The sequence below is a fragment of the Pinus tabuliformis genome, chromosome 4_1 (assembly GCF_031772625.1).
Source record: "Pinus tabuliformis cultivar Carrire ecotype Pingquan chromosome 4_1, CPIR1, whole genome shotgun sequence".
NCBI lineage: Eukaryota > Viridiplantae > Streptophyta > Pinopsida > Pinales > Pinaceae > Pinus > Pinus tabuliformis.
Window position 1 is genome coordinate 400,357,825 of NC_142303.1, and position 15,518 is coordinate 400,373,342.

The 15,518-nt window shown below is 38.8% G+C and overlaps 2 long non-coding RNA genes across 7 annotated transcripts; both read left to right on the plus strand.

The window, feature by feature from the left end:
• Positions 1–538: 538 nt before the first annotated feature.
• LOC149175997 (uncharacterized) lies at positions 539–3,165 on the plus strand. 6 transcript variants are annotated; one of them, XR_016258600.1, is made up of 10 exons: positions 539–901; positions 1,006–1,051; positions 1,122–1,200; positions 1,310–1,362; positions 1,489–1,678; positions 1,914–2,018; positions 2,110–2,250; positions 2,517–2,597; positions 2,760–2,810; positions 3,139–3,165. It is a non-coding gene; the product is annotated as an uncharacterized LOC149175997 (long non-coding RNA). The 6 variants fall into 6 exon arrangements; XR_016258604.1 differs by having other exon boundaries at positions 1,006–1,200; positions 2,728–2,810; XR_016258599.1 differs by having other exon boundaries at positions 539–1,200.
• A 42-nt stretch (positions 3,166–3,207) lies between these two features.
• LOC149175998 (uncharacterized) lies at positions 3,208–4,974 on the plus strand. Its single transcript, XR_016258605.1, has 6 exons — positions 3,208–3,305; positions 3,540–3,609; positions 3,711–3,793; positions 3,902–3,967; positions 4,072–4,143; positions 4,881–4,974. It is a non-coding gene; the product is annotated as an uncharacterized LOC149175998 (long non-coding RNA).
• Positions 4,975–15,518: the final 10,544 nt, after the last annotated feature.

The following is a 15,518-nucleotide window of genomic DNA, read 5'->3' on the forward strand; positions in this document are numbered from 1 at the left end:
TGAGTGAGTTATTTTTTAGAATTTTTATTTATGATTTTAAATATTTAATTATTTAAACTATGGCTTAGGATTTATAAAAAATAATATTAATATTAATAATAATATTAATATTAGGATTCAAATTAATTTCCATTTATAAAATATAGCGTGACGTTGGATCGGAATCTCTACTTACAACTAAAAATTCCAACTAAATGATTTTTTTAAAAGTTTCAAAACATTCACCGGGCTTATTATATTTTCAAGTTTTTTAAGTAAGCTCCAAATGTCCCCAAACTAAACTACACGACTTGTAGCTCATATGTATCGACACATTGATTTTTTTTTTATGAAATATAGTTCATTGCATTTCGTGGCCCATTATAAATTTCTCGAGAGAGACATTTTCGCTCGGAAATTCAGGCTTCAAACAACAGCTTTCTTACTATTTAATGAGGTTAAATATTTCATGGCACTAATATGCGTGGCCTGAGTGAAAAAGCTTCCCTGTGAAAAAGCTAGCAGTTCAGGGCGCTTATGACCGTTTGAAAAGGGGCGCTTATGACCGTTTGAAAAGGGAGGGAAAAGCTATATAAGGCATTCTCATAAGCAGAACACGGTTTCATTTTCGTCTTATCTTCTTCTCTGCTCTGAATTGCCTCGGTTTGCACATATTTGTTTGGTTCGCTGCCTTCGCTTGGCTTGTTTCTTGTCCTTATTTTTTTTCACTGCATGGCCATGCATGTTGTATTTTACAGTCTGTTTTCTTTCTTGGTTTTTCCATTTGTTTGGATTGTAATGGTTAGTGTTTTTCGTTCCTCTTTTTTCCTTTATATTTTTCCCTCTTTGTTGGTTCAGAATTATTTAGTTGCAGGATGTAGAGCAAAAAAGTAGACGGACGTAGATGAAACCTGTTATGAAGGTATGTATTTAATGGGAATCTGCCTTATGGCCATGCATAGAGTTCTAAGCCATTAGGTAAAGTTAGTTTTGGTCTAATTTAAAATGAACTTTGATGTGCAACAGGAACAGATGAGGGCCTGCAATTGAGGAAGATGGCACATGAACACTGGTCTGTTTCTATATAAGTTTCTCTGTCTGTCAGAGGTGGTCTCACAGATGGTTAATGGTTTGATTTGCAGTGAATTTCGGGAGTTGACATGAAGAATTAGTGATGGAGAATATGATAAGTCCTCCTATTATTGTATGCCATGCATATAGGTCTGTTCCTCATTCTTAACGTTGAATCGAATCATCTAGATGCACACATTTTGTCTATCTCTTTCATTCTAGGTTTAGAGAAAAAGCTAACCCCGGCGGTTTGTTGCAGGATGAGATACAGAATTAGGGATGGAGAATATGATGAGATGCAGAATTATTATTGTATGCCATTCATATAGCCCTGTTCCTCATTTCTAGCATTGAATCGAATCAACTAGATGCACACATTTGCCCATCTCTTTCGTTCTCGGTTTATGTAACAAGTTAAGCCCGGCGGTTTGTTGGTAGTGTTTTGTTGCAGGATGTTCCACGATTTTGGAGTGCTGAATCGAATCAACTAGATGCACACATTCGCCCATCTCTTTCGTTATCGGTTTATGTAACAAGTTAAGCCCGGCGGTTTGTTGGTAGTGTTTTGTTGCAGGATGTTCCACGATTTTGGAGTGCCGTGAAGTTATCCATTGGAATGGAGGACCAGGTATGCCTTTATTTTTTTATGTATAATCGTTCGGAGGGCTTTTATTATGACAAGTGTGTACGGAAAGGGTTGCTGCGTGGATTATGTATACAGAGCCCTAAGAGCTATTTTATGGTGTTATTGCAACTTCGAGTTTCTTTGGCTGATGAATTGAAAGAAGTTAAAAAAGGGTTTCCGACACAGAAAAAAAACCATATATATTATATTACGGGAAATATAATGTCCATGAATACAGCATAACCGAATTGCCTGGAGACCCACGGCAAAAACAGATAAAAACCATGTATGAGGGTTTCCGACATAAATAAACTAGATGACGGGAGAAGGGTCAGGAACTCAGGTTTGTTCCGATTTATTTAAGATTTGTTCCTTTCCCTCTCATAAATGTTGTGCAGTCCCTGTCTCATCAACTGCGTGCACTCAAACTGCAGGATGGGACGAAGAATTATTATTTTGGCGTCCGGCACGTGTGATTTTTCCTTTCGCCACGGTACGTGCAATGGCAGAAAAGGGTTGTTGGAACTTCGTAGAGCCTCCCGCTTCATTCATTACTCTCCGTTTAGGTACGCCAGGTACTCCGCTAACATCAATACCATAAACCCATTTAAAATGTGTTTTGGTAACTGGGCGTAAAATATTGCATACGAATATGTTCAGCGAAATTTCATTGATATGATTTTTGAAGGCGAAAATGAACCAGAAGTGATATAAATGATTAACCTAGTTTTTTAGATGCCTGTTTTCGTGTTCGACGGTTAACTTTTAGTTTTTGGTAATCTCTTTGCCGTGAGTCTGCATTATTCGCTAAGGCTATTTAATTTTGTTGCATGTGTTCGAGAGCAAAATATAATACCGAGCCGTCTGAATAGCGAACGAAATTCGTTAGTTGATATCAACCCATCATTCGGTCATTGATTTGGTAAATCGTTAACCCCGAATTTCGATGACCCTAGAAGAGATTAAGACTTTTTATTTCTTATTTCGATTTCTGACTGAATCGAATCAATTGGATACCCACATTTTGTTCATCTCTTTCATCCTCTGTTTAGTTAAACAGCTTAACCCCGGGGTTCGTTGACAGTATTTGCTGCAGGATGTTCCACGATTTTGGATTTCTGTGAGGGAGGACCAGGTAGACGTTTATTATTTTTTTATGTATGACTATTCGGATGATTTTTAACGTGACAAATATGCACAGAATGGTTGTTCTGTGAGTCGATATTGATTGATCATAAAGAGCCTACTAGAGTTGTTTTATGATGTTGTTGCAACTTCATAAACAGCCCTGCAAACTTCGTAGTTTTTGCTTATTGAAAGAAGTTAAAAAAGGGGGTTCGAGCTTAAGAGAATTAGACGACCGGAGAAGGCTCAGGAACTCAGTTTTGTTCTGATTTATTTGAGATTTGTTCCTCTCCCTGTCATAAATGTTGTGCACTCTCTCTCTCATCAACGATGTGCAGTCAAATTGCAGGGAAAGGACGAAGAATATAGTCATCTGCATCTCATCATATTCTCTCTCATCAACGATGTGCAGTCAGTACGTGAGGATTTTTGGCGGTTCTTACAGCCATGCTAGGGAAGGGTGGTTCGTACAACCCTCCCGCTTCATTCATTACACTCCGTTTAGGTACGTCGCTAACACCAATATGATAGAATAAGGGGTGAGCTCATTAAACTGTCTTTTGCTAATTGGACGTAAAATATTGCTTAAGATTCTGTTGATCAAAATTTCACTAACATGTCTTTTCGAATCGCAGTAGTATAGATGATTAACCTAGTCGTGTTCGCCTGATTTCGTGTTAGATGGCTAAATTTTAGTTTCTTTTAATCCTTTTGCCGCATGTTTGCATGGTTCGTTCAGGCCATTTTATTTCTTTATATACCAGACTCTCCTTTAAGTGCGGAACGACATTCGCCTCGTTTTTGATTTGGTAAACTGCAAACACTGTAGATGTCTGTTCAGAAAAAAATCATTAAAAGATTTCGATAACCCTGGAAGAGGTTAAGGCTTTTTTACTTATTTCGATTTCAGACTGAACCTATCGCAAATCAAAAGGGTTTACTGTTGTGCGGAAGGATTCTACTAATTTTTCGATTGCATTTCAATCCACAGAGGTATGTTTTTTAATGTTAATTATTTTTTCTATTTTTCTCTCTCTTGGCAATTATTGGTTATTAATTTGGCATAGCGAATGATTTGAAATAAGCTCTGATTGGCGGTAGGTTAACCAAGAGGATTTACTATTGAGAAAGAAGATGAAACAAGGGATACTTCTGTTTCAATTTAAGGTACTGACATTTTCTTCCATAGTTTTTGTTGGTTTGGGTTGTTTATCTCATTTATATATAATCAAAATGGTGGCATCTGATTGGTTTCCAATTTTTGTGTGTAGCCATTGAGGAGATGAGATGACATGCTAGAGAAGGAGAAAAGGCGAAGAATACGATTAGTCTGAATCAGGCAGGTAGATATACATTGTTCAAATGATTAATTTTTGGCAATTGCTTTTCTTGTTGGTTTTGATGTAGTAATGAATTGAAAGGTGGTTTGACATTGAGAAAGAAGATGATAGGAGAAGATTCAGAGGTCACGCTTGTTATTTTTGCTTTAATGTATATAATTCAGAAGTTTTTAATTATCATTATGTGTAGAATGGCTGCATCTGGTTGATAATAGTTTATTTAAGCTTTTAGTTTGTTTGGCTTGGTAGGTGTTATTTAAGCTTTTAGTTTCTTTGGCCGTTGTTTTGCTTATTGCTTTTGATAACATGGAAGATGTTGATAGGAGAAACTTTGATGCTCACATTTATGTTGGTTTATTTGAGCTTGTGATTTTGCTTATTGCTTTTGATAACATGGAAGATGTTGATAGGAGAAACTTCGATGCTCACATTTATGTTGGTTTATTTGAGCTTGTGATTTCTATGTATGTCTTGCATATAGCTATCTTGCACAAGGAACCCGACGTTTCGGAACGTAATTGTACCCGAAACTTTGAAACTTAGCCGGAACTCGACCAAAATTCAACCATCATGTAATCATCTATTAGAGTTAATATAGAATTGGTTTTCCTTCTAAATTGTCATCTATGAGTCTTATGAGTCTTATTCACTTTTTTCTTGCAAGATATTGTGTTATTCACTTATTTATAAATTTCTTTTTCTATATATAAACATATATGATGTTTTGGACGGCGTTTCAGCCGACATTTCCATTTTTGCTAGGTGACACTTCTAAACGTACCCATTTTAGAAACTCTGAAATGTTTCAGCGCTTCGTGCAACTTAGGTATGTGGTGTTTCTTCTCAAACATAGATTTATGGAGAGCAAATGTAGAAATGCTACCTAACATCCTTTTCATCTTATATTTTGATTTTGTACTTTTATACCTAGGCCTATGTGAATTTTGGAAAACTATTTCTAGATTATATTTGGATTTTGTATTTTTATAGCAAATTTTATGTGAATTTGGAAACCATGTCAAAACATTTTCACACTAACTTAAGCATAGAGACTATATTCTAGCCATAGTTAAACCCATTTTAAGATGAAAGGAAAATATGGTTATCATTGCGTTACACTAGAAGATGGTTTTAAAACCCTATTAACCAAGTCCACAAATATGACGCTTCTAAACGTACCCATTTCGGAAACTCCGAAATGTGTAGGCGCTTCGTGCAACTTAGGCATGTGGTGTTTCTTCTCAAACATAGATTTATGGAGAGCAAATGTAGAAATGCTACCCAACATCCTTTCCATCTTATATTTTGATTTTGTACTTTTATAGCTAGGCCTATGTGAATTTTGGAAAATTATTTCTAGATTATATTTGGATTTTGTATTTTTATAGCAAATTTTATGTGAATTTGGAAACCATGTCAAAAATTTTTCACACTAACTTAAGCATAGAGACTATATTCTAGCCATACTCAAACCCATTTTAAGACGAAAGGAAAATATGCTTATCATTGTGTTACACTAGAAGATGGTTTTAAAACCCTATTAACCAAGTCCACAAATATGACCAGAGCCTTGCATATTGTACATAGTGATAAACCCAATTTAGCTAGAGGTGGAGGTTTGTAAAGTTTTGTAGATGTTCTATGCTAAGAGCAATTTCACTTTTCTCACAGCAATCATACAAGTAGATAAGCAAAATGCAGATAGAACATATAAGCAGATCTTACAGAAGACAAATCAGAAACAAGAAAAATGTATGTGTTTGTTTCGGCGGTCAACAGGATGCTTCAACCAGCAAAGTCTCCTTTGATCAGCCAGCCCAGCATGTGTCACAACAACCCTCCAACCAGTAGATGAGTCAACCCAAGTCAGTTCTACAAAAGTCAACGCTGTCCTGAAAAGTCAACGCAGGGGCAGCAAGCTAAAAGTCAACGCAGCAGCAAAACGGTCAACCCTTTGACCTCGATTTTTGTGCCAGGTAGTATGGCCTTCAAAAATCGAACCTCCCACAAGTTTTCAGCTTGTTTGGACCAAGCGTTGACCAAAGTCAACGCTGGTCAAACTTCTGCGAAACCCTAGCAACAGAAAAAATCCTCTTCGTCCTTCCCACGTGTGGCTGAAATTCGTCCTCCAGGTAGCTCGTACTTTTTAGGATGAGAGAGGAAGATGTGAGTTGTTTGTGTGATCAAATTCTCTCCAACTTTTCCTGTATATATATATCCATCAATGAGGGTGTGTGACACATCTGTTGGGCATGTGAGCCTACATTACAAAACTGGCTGACCTTTGCACATATAATTTATTAAGAATAATAAATTCAAAATATAAGTTCTGCTCATCGGATTAAGACTATTTTTATATGGATTTTACACCTCTCAGAAAGAGGAATCCAACAAAAATATTAGCCTCTTAATCTGAGCATCAGAACATGGAGTTTGGACCTAGTTGTCCAAATTTAACACTCCCTCTCAACTAGGGAGAACTCCATCTATTAGTGCAATTAACATCGTGAGTCATCCTGCCGAAACTTGCTTTGCTGGCTTTTTTATTTCAGAACAGAAGTGGGTCAGTCACAAAGACATCATTCCCCGACTGACATAATCAGTCCAGAGGTCCCAGACCTCACAAATCTTGATCCCAGATCAAGTGGTTGGACCATGCCATCCTAGATAGAGAGTACGACAATCTCTGATGCGTCCATCAGTCTTTGCTAATAGTCTCTAGCTTTTCCACACCTCATTGGCCAAATGAGAGGTACTTCCCATGAGCCCTGAACTCAATGGGTAGGATGCATACGGGGCACAGATTAAATGAGTGGCGAACCAGCTCAATAATCACAAGGGTGGGGCAGAAGCATTATGAGTGCTTATAGCTCCGAGAAGCTATCCCCAAAGCCCCCCAGAGCTCCCAGAGCTCATTGTCCAACAGGACCCACATCATAGGGTCTTTCCACGACACCAAGACTCTCACGGAAGGTTAGGAACTTGACCTTCCCCAGGGGCTTAGTGAGAATATCCGCGACCTGCTCATCAGTTCCTATATGATCGAGCCTTACGGCGCCTCGCTGTACCATATCCCGGATAAAGTGGTACCTGATATCAATATGCTTGGATCGGTCGTGGAACACAGGATTCTCAGTCATACGAATCCCACTCTGATTATCACAGAGTAATACAGTGGTATCTAGCACATGTTGGAAGAGCTCACTAAAGAGCTTCCTCAACCAAACTGCTTCACAACAGGCCATACTAGCAGCAATGTATTCGGCCTCCGCGGTGCTCAAAGCCACCGACTTCTGCTTCCTGCTCATCCATGAGATCGAAGCAGAACCAAGATTGAAACAGCATCCAGATGTGCTCTTACGATCCACCACACTGCCAGCCCAATCGGCATCAGTATATCCCCGGAGTATCACACTCCCGGCAGTGTATCTCAACCCATGGTTTATCGTGCCCCGAAGATATCTCAAAAGATTCTTGGCACCAACCCAGTGAAAATGATGAGGCTCAACCATCTGTTGACTCAAAGTATTCACTGCAAAACATATGTCCGGACGGGTGTTCACTAAGAACATCAAAGCTCCTATGAGTTGACGATACTCAGTAGGATTGGCCAAGATAGGCCCTGCAGCGCTGCCACTCAACTTCTTAAAGTTGAGTTCCATTGGTGTCGACACGGACTTACAGTCCACCATCCCAAATCTTTCCAGAAGCTTCACAATATACTTTCCTTGAGAAAGGAAAATCTCTCCAGGTCTCTGCCAGACCTCCAGGCCTAGGAAATAGTGCATCAGTCCTAGGTCTTTCATCTCGAACTCAGCAGCAAGCTCCCTCTTACATTGATGAATGAGAGGGTCATCACCTGTCAGGAAGAGGTCGTCCACATACAGCACTAGAATGAGAGGCTTTCCTTCCTCAACCTTAAAGTAAAGGTTTGGATCAGCATTGCTTCGAGTGAAGCCCAACTTCATCAAGTAACTATCCATCCTCTCATACCAAGCTTTGGGTGCTTGCTTTAACCCATAGAGGGCTTTCTTCAACCTGCAGACATAAGTGTCTCGATCTTGAACTTCAAATCCCAAAGGTTGTTCTACATACACCTCTTCCTTTATTGCACCATGCAGAAAAGCAGTCTTGACATCCATCTGATGAAGACTCCATCCTTGCGTAGCAGCAAGGGCTATGATGGATCGGATGGTGGTATATCGAGCCACAGGTGCAAATATATCGTCATAGTCAATTCCTTCCTTTTGAGAGAAGCCACGGGCAACAAATCTTGCCTTAAACTTTTCAGCACTCCCATCAGATCCATGTTTAATCTTGTAGAGCCATTTAGCGGTGACAACAGATTTGTCCTTCGGTCTCGGGACCACATCCCAGACATCATTCTTCATAATAGCGTCATATTCTTCATGCATAGCATCCTTCCAGACTTGATGCTTGATGGCTTCTTCAAAAGATCCAGGTTCAGATTGTATAATAGTACTCATGGCAGCTAGATACCCTTGGTATCTACACGGCTTCTTGCTTTCTCGGAATGTTCCCCTTGGGGCAGCATGACCCTCAGCATCTTCGAGGGTGTCCCTGAGCCATGATGGCCTCTTTCCTAGAGAAGGGGAAGGATCAATAGGGTCCATTGGCTCTTCAACATCAGGCATAGTCTCATCCTGGGGTTCTTCCAGATTTCCAGGTCTTTCTTCATGGTTTTCTTCAGATCTAGGAAGATCTACTACTTTCTTCAGGGAAGCATCTTCGTCAAAAGTGACATCATGGCTTATCTCTACTTCCCTTTGACCAGGTACATAGACTCTATATGCCTTAGAAGTCTCACTGTAGCCCACAAACATTCCTTTCTTCCCAGTAGCGTCCAGCTTACTTCTCTTTTCTTTCGGCACATGAAAATAGACAGGACATCCAAAAATTCTAAAATGTGAGACATCAGGTTTCTTACCAGAGAAAACCTCTTCGGGAGTTTTGGAGTCCAAAGCGGAATGAGGGCATCGGTTTTGAATGTACACAGCAGTATTTGCAGCTTCTCCCCACAGAAACTTTGGAAGACCCTGGTCACATAGCATGGCACGGGTAGCTTCCACAATAGTCCTATTCTTGCGTTCAGCAACACCATTCTGCTCAGGAGTATATGCAGTGGTAGTCTCCCTCTTAATGCCAGCTTCTCTGCAAAAGTCTTTGAACTCATTTGACTCATATTCAGTGCCATTGTCAGTCCTCAAAATCTTGATCTTCTTTCCGGTCATATTTTCCACCAAGGCTTTGAAGGTACGGAACCACATGAAAGCCTCATCCTTCTTCTTCAAGAAGTATATCCAGGTTTTGCGAGAGAAGTCATCAGTAAATGTCATATAGTAAGAACATCCCCCCAGGGATGTTACAGGCAACATACCGGAAAGATCAGAATGGACCAGTTGCAATATCTCAGATGTCTTTGTGACACTTGAGGGGAAAGGTCCCCTTGTATGTTTTCCTTCAGCACAGCCCTTACATACACCTTTATGATTATTTCCAAAATCAGGCATCCCTGTCACCACCTTCCTTGCTTCGGGAAGAGCCTTGTAATGAAGGTGTCCAAATCTTCGGTGCCATAGTTCGGTTTGACGGATAGTATCACAAGTCATAGCTCCCAACGGACTCCCTCCAACCTGGTAGAGTGTACCAACTCTAAAACCAATTGAGATAGCTTCCTTGAAGCTCTTCTTCCACATGAGTACCTTTCCATCAGAGAAAGTTACATTGAATCCTTTGTCTTCCATGGCAGATACAGACACAAGGTTCTTCTTCAATTTGGGTACATAGAGTACATCTTGTAGATGGAGGACTTGTCCTTGAGACAAGTGGAGGGTCACAGTCCCGGTCCCTTTCACAGGATAAGTGGCATTATCCCCAAGGGTAATTTCTAGATTAGTATCCCTTTCAACCATGTCAGAAAGTGCTTCCTTGAATCCGGTGATGTGTCTTGAGGCACCACTATCGATTAGCCAGACATCCATAGTGTCGGGCGGAGATGCAGCTGAGAGAGCAGATATTAGAATATACTCATTTCTTTTATCAACAACATTAGACTCCTCATACCTGGTATTTCTGGTCCTTTTAGAAGGTGGATGGTTTCCTTCAAAGTGAGCCTTCCTCTTTCCTTTGGATTTGTCATTTCTTTGATTCCCATTCCTTCGGTTGTTGTTGTTGTCGTCACTATCGGGAGAATTCTTCTGGAAGGGGCATTCTCTAGCATAGTGTCCAGTCCTATGGCAGGTGAAACATTTACCCTTCTTCTTTTGAGTCCTAGTCCTTCCTTTGTCCTTGGAACCACCAGAGTTCTTCTTTCGGGAATGAGCAACATAGGCAGCATTTCTTTCATTATCAAATTCCTTCATCCTTGTTTCTTCTTGCATACATCTAGACAGAAGCTCATCAAAGTTAGGGATGGTATTATTGTTGAGAATGGTAGTTGTGAATACTTGCCATTCATATGGAAGTCCTCCAAGTGCGGTGAGAACCATCTCACGATCAGCTATTGTCTCCCCAATAGCTAGCAGATTGTTCCTGGTTTCGGTCAACTTCATAAAGAAAGTTTGAATAGACTCGTCTCGGCCCTTCTTCATATTCTTCAACTTGTTCTTGAGGAATAGCACTTGGTTCACATTGTTTACTCGGAACATAAGTATCAGTTTGTCATACATCTCCTTGGATGTGCCTAGTTCAGATATGTAGGCAACCAGACTCTTATTTATGGATTCCCTGATCAGCAGTTTTGCTCTGATTTCTCCCTTCTTATACTTGTGTTTAACAGCAACAGAGGCATTTGATGGAGGTTCTTGAATCTTCCCTGTCACATGATCTAGGAGATCATGATCTTCTAATTTGAGATCTAATAACATCTTCCAGGCATGGAATTCATCACTTCTAGTCAGCTTGTCATTCTCCCTGAATTCAAGCTTAGAGGAATCCATTTCCTTCGATGATGATTGCTATAGATAGAGTTTGTCTTCACCTCAGCTCTGATACCATGTAAAGTTTTGTAGATGTTCTATGCTAAGAGCAATTTCACTTTTCTCACAGCAATCATACAAGTAGATAATCAAAATGCAGATAGAACATATAAGCAGATCTTACAGAAGACAAATCAGAAACAAGAAAAATGTATGTGTTTGTTTCGGCGGTCAACAGGATGCTTCAACCAGCAAAGTCTCCTTTGATCAGCCAGCCCAGCATGTGTCACAACAACCCTCCAACCAGTAGATGAGTCAACCCAAGTCAGTTCTACAAAAGTCAACGCTGTCCTGAAAAGTCAACGCAGGGGCAGCAAGCTAAAAGTCAACGCAGCAGCAAAACGGTCAACCCTTTGACCTCGATTTTTGTGCCAGGTAGTATGGCCTTCAAAAATCGAACCTCCCACAAGTTTTCAGCTTGTTTGGACCAAGCGTTGACCAAAGTCAACGCTGGTCAAACTTCTGCGAAACCCTAGCAGCAGAAAAAATCCTCTTTGTCCTTCCCACGTGTGGCTGAAATTCGTCCTCCAGGTAGCTCGTACTTTTTAGGATGAGAGAGGAAGATGTGAGTTGTTTGTGTGATCAAATTCTCTCCAACTTTTCCTGTATATATATATCCATCAATGAGGGTGTGTGACACATCTGTTGGGCATGTGAGCCTACATTACAAAACTGGTTGACCTTTGCACATATAATTTATTAAGAATAATAAATTCAAAATATAAGTTCTGCTCATCGGATTAAGACTATTTTTATATGGATTTTACACCTCTCAGAAAGAGGAATCCAACAAAAATATTAGCCTCTTAATCTGAGCATCAGAACATGGAGTTTGGACCTAGTTGTCCAAATTTAACAAGGTTACTTCTAAATGAGAGTTGAAATTTACATCTTCCAATACAAGATAATTTCAAATCATGGCATAGATGCTGCTTGGAATCTCGTGAATTGCTTAGCCCCCAAACATATCTAATGGTCCTTCTCAAAATCAACAATATAAATGATAACCTTTTTACTTCTAGTACAAGTAATTTTAAATTTCGGTATAGGTGCTGCTTGGAATATTATGAATAGCTAAAACATATAGTGGTTCCTCTCAAAATCAACAATATAAATGATAACCTTTTTACAACTTCTAGTACAAGTCATTTTAAATTTTGGCATAGGTGCTGATTGGAATCTTATGAATAGCCAAAACACATATTTTCCCTTCGAGAATGAACAATATGAATAATAGCCTCATTGTCTAATCCATAGAAAGCATGCATTATTAGTTTTCTTTTCGAGAGGGTCCCCAAGGAAATCTCCAGTATGACTTCTTCCATCCACTTGTGATGCATCTAATAAAACCTCTTGTTTGAATCTCACAAAAAACATCTTGAGTCTAGCTTCATCTTCAACATCGTAGCTTTTCTTAACTCAAATAAATATATTTCCCATTTTAGCTTAATGCTTTTAGTGGTTTTTTCCCCAATAGATCATATCAAACTCAATCCACTCATTCAAATTGTTCAGGATTCAAAAGCTTTGAGTCCTTTTACATGGGAAGAAGCACTACTTGATACTAAGCGAATGGGATTTATAGTAAGGAGTTAAAAATGGTGCTATGATACATTTTTCCTTTAAATTAGTCCCAATCATTTGTTGGATTTTGTATATTCAAACTAATGTTAGTTAACAACACTCCAAATGAAACGTTTGATCACAAGATGTCATTAAACTCAAAATAGATACCAACTTAAATTTTCCCAATCAAAAGCTAATGAAATATATTTGTCCCTCACAACATAACTGCATATTGAACATTGAAAGGGAACTAAAATTGGGTAATGTGTGTGTAGAAAAGCATGCGCTCTCTACTTCTACCTATATATTCACTTCTCTTATGCCTTCTCATAATGTTGTTGCCCATACAACTACTCCCTTTCTAATAACTGCCCAATATGTTGTGCTAGAATTGTCAAGTATTTTGCACAAAAAGTGGACCAATTGTCAAGAGAATAAGTACATACACTAATGGTCTCTTTTTGTGAGGAAGGTCTCTCGAATGCCGCCCCCGGCTAAGGGGCTTCAAAAATTTAATTGAACATGTGTGAATTTGAAGGAATGTAATTTAGTATAGTTTCTTCCTATGATAAAGCTCTAATTCACAAGGTACAACTTGAGAGGAAATTACTAGGATGGTCACCATTGTTAGCGAAGTAGAGTATCCTCTTCATTATAGGCTGACTCTCCTTTGGCTTAAGAAGGGTATGCCTAGTAGGATTACTAAATTTAAGCAATTACACACAACGTAATATGAAAGTAGCTTTAAGTAAAACAATATTTTTTTGGTTTTTTTAAAGGGTTTAAAAGGGTGATGGAAGGAAGTAGAGATTAGTGTCAATCGAATAAGGGCAATGGAGTCAAGGGGCTATTTAAGATCAATGGAAATAATGCTTGAAAACTCTGTAATTCCCACTATAAGCTTGTTGGAATTTAATGCATAAATTCTATGAGTTATGTGCTAAAAGGATCCTCCTACTGGCAACTCAACTTTATCCTAGAGATTGAAATCAATAAGCTTGAGAGAATTCTTAGAAAATATATAAAGAAAACTATCATTTATCAATTGTTAAAATATAAACAAAGAGAAAAGAGGTTTCACCACAGTTTATCTCTTTCCAAGTAGTAGATTTTACCCTTCAATGGAACAAGGTACTAGCCTTGCCTACACTACTCTAGTTCTAGCTTTAAGTATCAAAATATTGATGCACTCAATAAAGAGAGAACCATTATACGTCTATGCTCCTAGAAGATGTGTCCATTAAACTCCATGGAGGGGAAGCTCCAAAAATTCAACCATGAGTAAAAACCTAGCTCAATTTCCTTCAGAATAAAATAAGAATATCAAGGGTGAAAACCCTAGATCTAGCCTAATAAGGAGGAAAGAAACATTGCCTCCAACTAAATAATCAACAATACATAAAATAATGAAGTGGTAAAGCCACATGTACAAGTCTCCAACCAAACTCGGCTTAACAGAGTGGGATGTATCAATGATAGAGGGAGTAAGATGTGTCAAAGGTGCAATGTCTAGCCTCCAAAGTCCTCCAAGTGGATAGATCCACGACCAACTCCTCGAAGTAGGTGATGGAAACCCTAGATCTAGGGTTTGAAACCTCTTATATCTCCTCCAAGGTGGATTTGTAGCTCTACAAGGTGAAATGTTCTCTTTGAAGTGTGTCATTAGAGAAATTTTGAGGTCTAAAATGGGTCTCAAAACAAAAATGTACAACCAAAATCAACTTTATAAGAACAATAGGATTCAAGACGATGATGTTAACCATGGCGGATGATTCACCATTTTTGGAATAAAAAGATAAAAAAATACAAAACTTTTAACTCGTATTTTCAACTTATCTCGCTATGGTTTTACTCAAATTTCGAGCCGGAGCACTCATTGGATGCAGAATTTAGTTCCTCATCCAAGGAGTATCCACGTTGCATATTTTCGATGAACCCTACTACTCGAGAAATGATGAATACATGAAAAACATGATTGTAGGGTCCATCAAAAGTATGCAGCATGGGTACTCCTTGGATGAGGAATTAAATTCTGCATCCATCAAGTGCTCCCCTTGAAATTTGAGTAAAACTGTAGGGAGATAAGTTGAAAATACAAGTTGAAAAATAGTTTTTTCTTTTTTCCCTCTAAAATATGATGATGTAATCTAATCTTATTTTATTATTTCCACTATTAATTTATAATATTTCTTAGGAGGCCCATTTTAGACTTCAAAATTTCTCTAATGAAGGACAAAGTAGAAGACCTCACAAATGACACGTGTGACCCTTTGAGTGAGACAACCTCCATCAAATGTCAGAGAAAGCTTATCCAAGGTGGATGTCATCAATAATAGCGTGACTATGTGTGAAGAAGGCTCCAAAAAGGTGGACACCCTTGTAAAATGAGTTCATTATTGATATATTAATGGCTAGCCATACACCATGCACACCATATCTCATGAAGCACCACCAAAGATGGTGTAAATACTTAACATTAAACCTTGAAAGACAACATTTCTAAGTGCATACTGCACAAAGTAATGGCTTTTAGATTGTTTTATTCATTCTAAAATAAGTCACTTCTAAACCGAAGCAGCCACCTCATGCTGGCTTTCTAAAGTGCTAGTGAATTATCAAGCATGCTTCTTTCATCAAAAATAACCCTATTCCCATCGGGTTTTGTCAATTAGGAATTCCACAATACCATTAGGTCTTCCAAGAACGTTTTTCCAAAGTTGTGACTTTTAGACTCTTTAAGACATTTGACAATGGGCCACTTTGAAAACCAGAGTGGCTGCATGCTTTTCGCTTTCCGAAGTTCTTGTTTTTGAA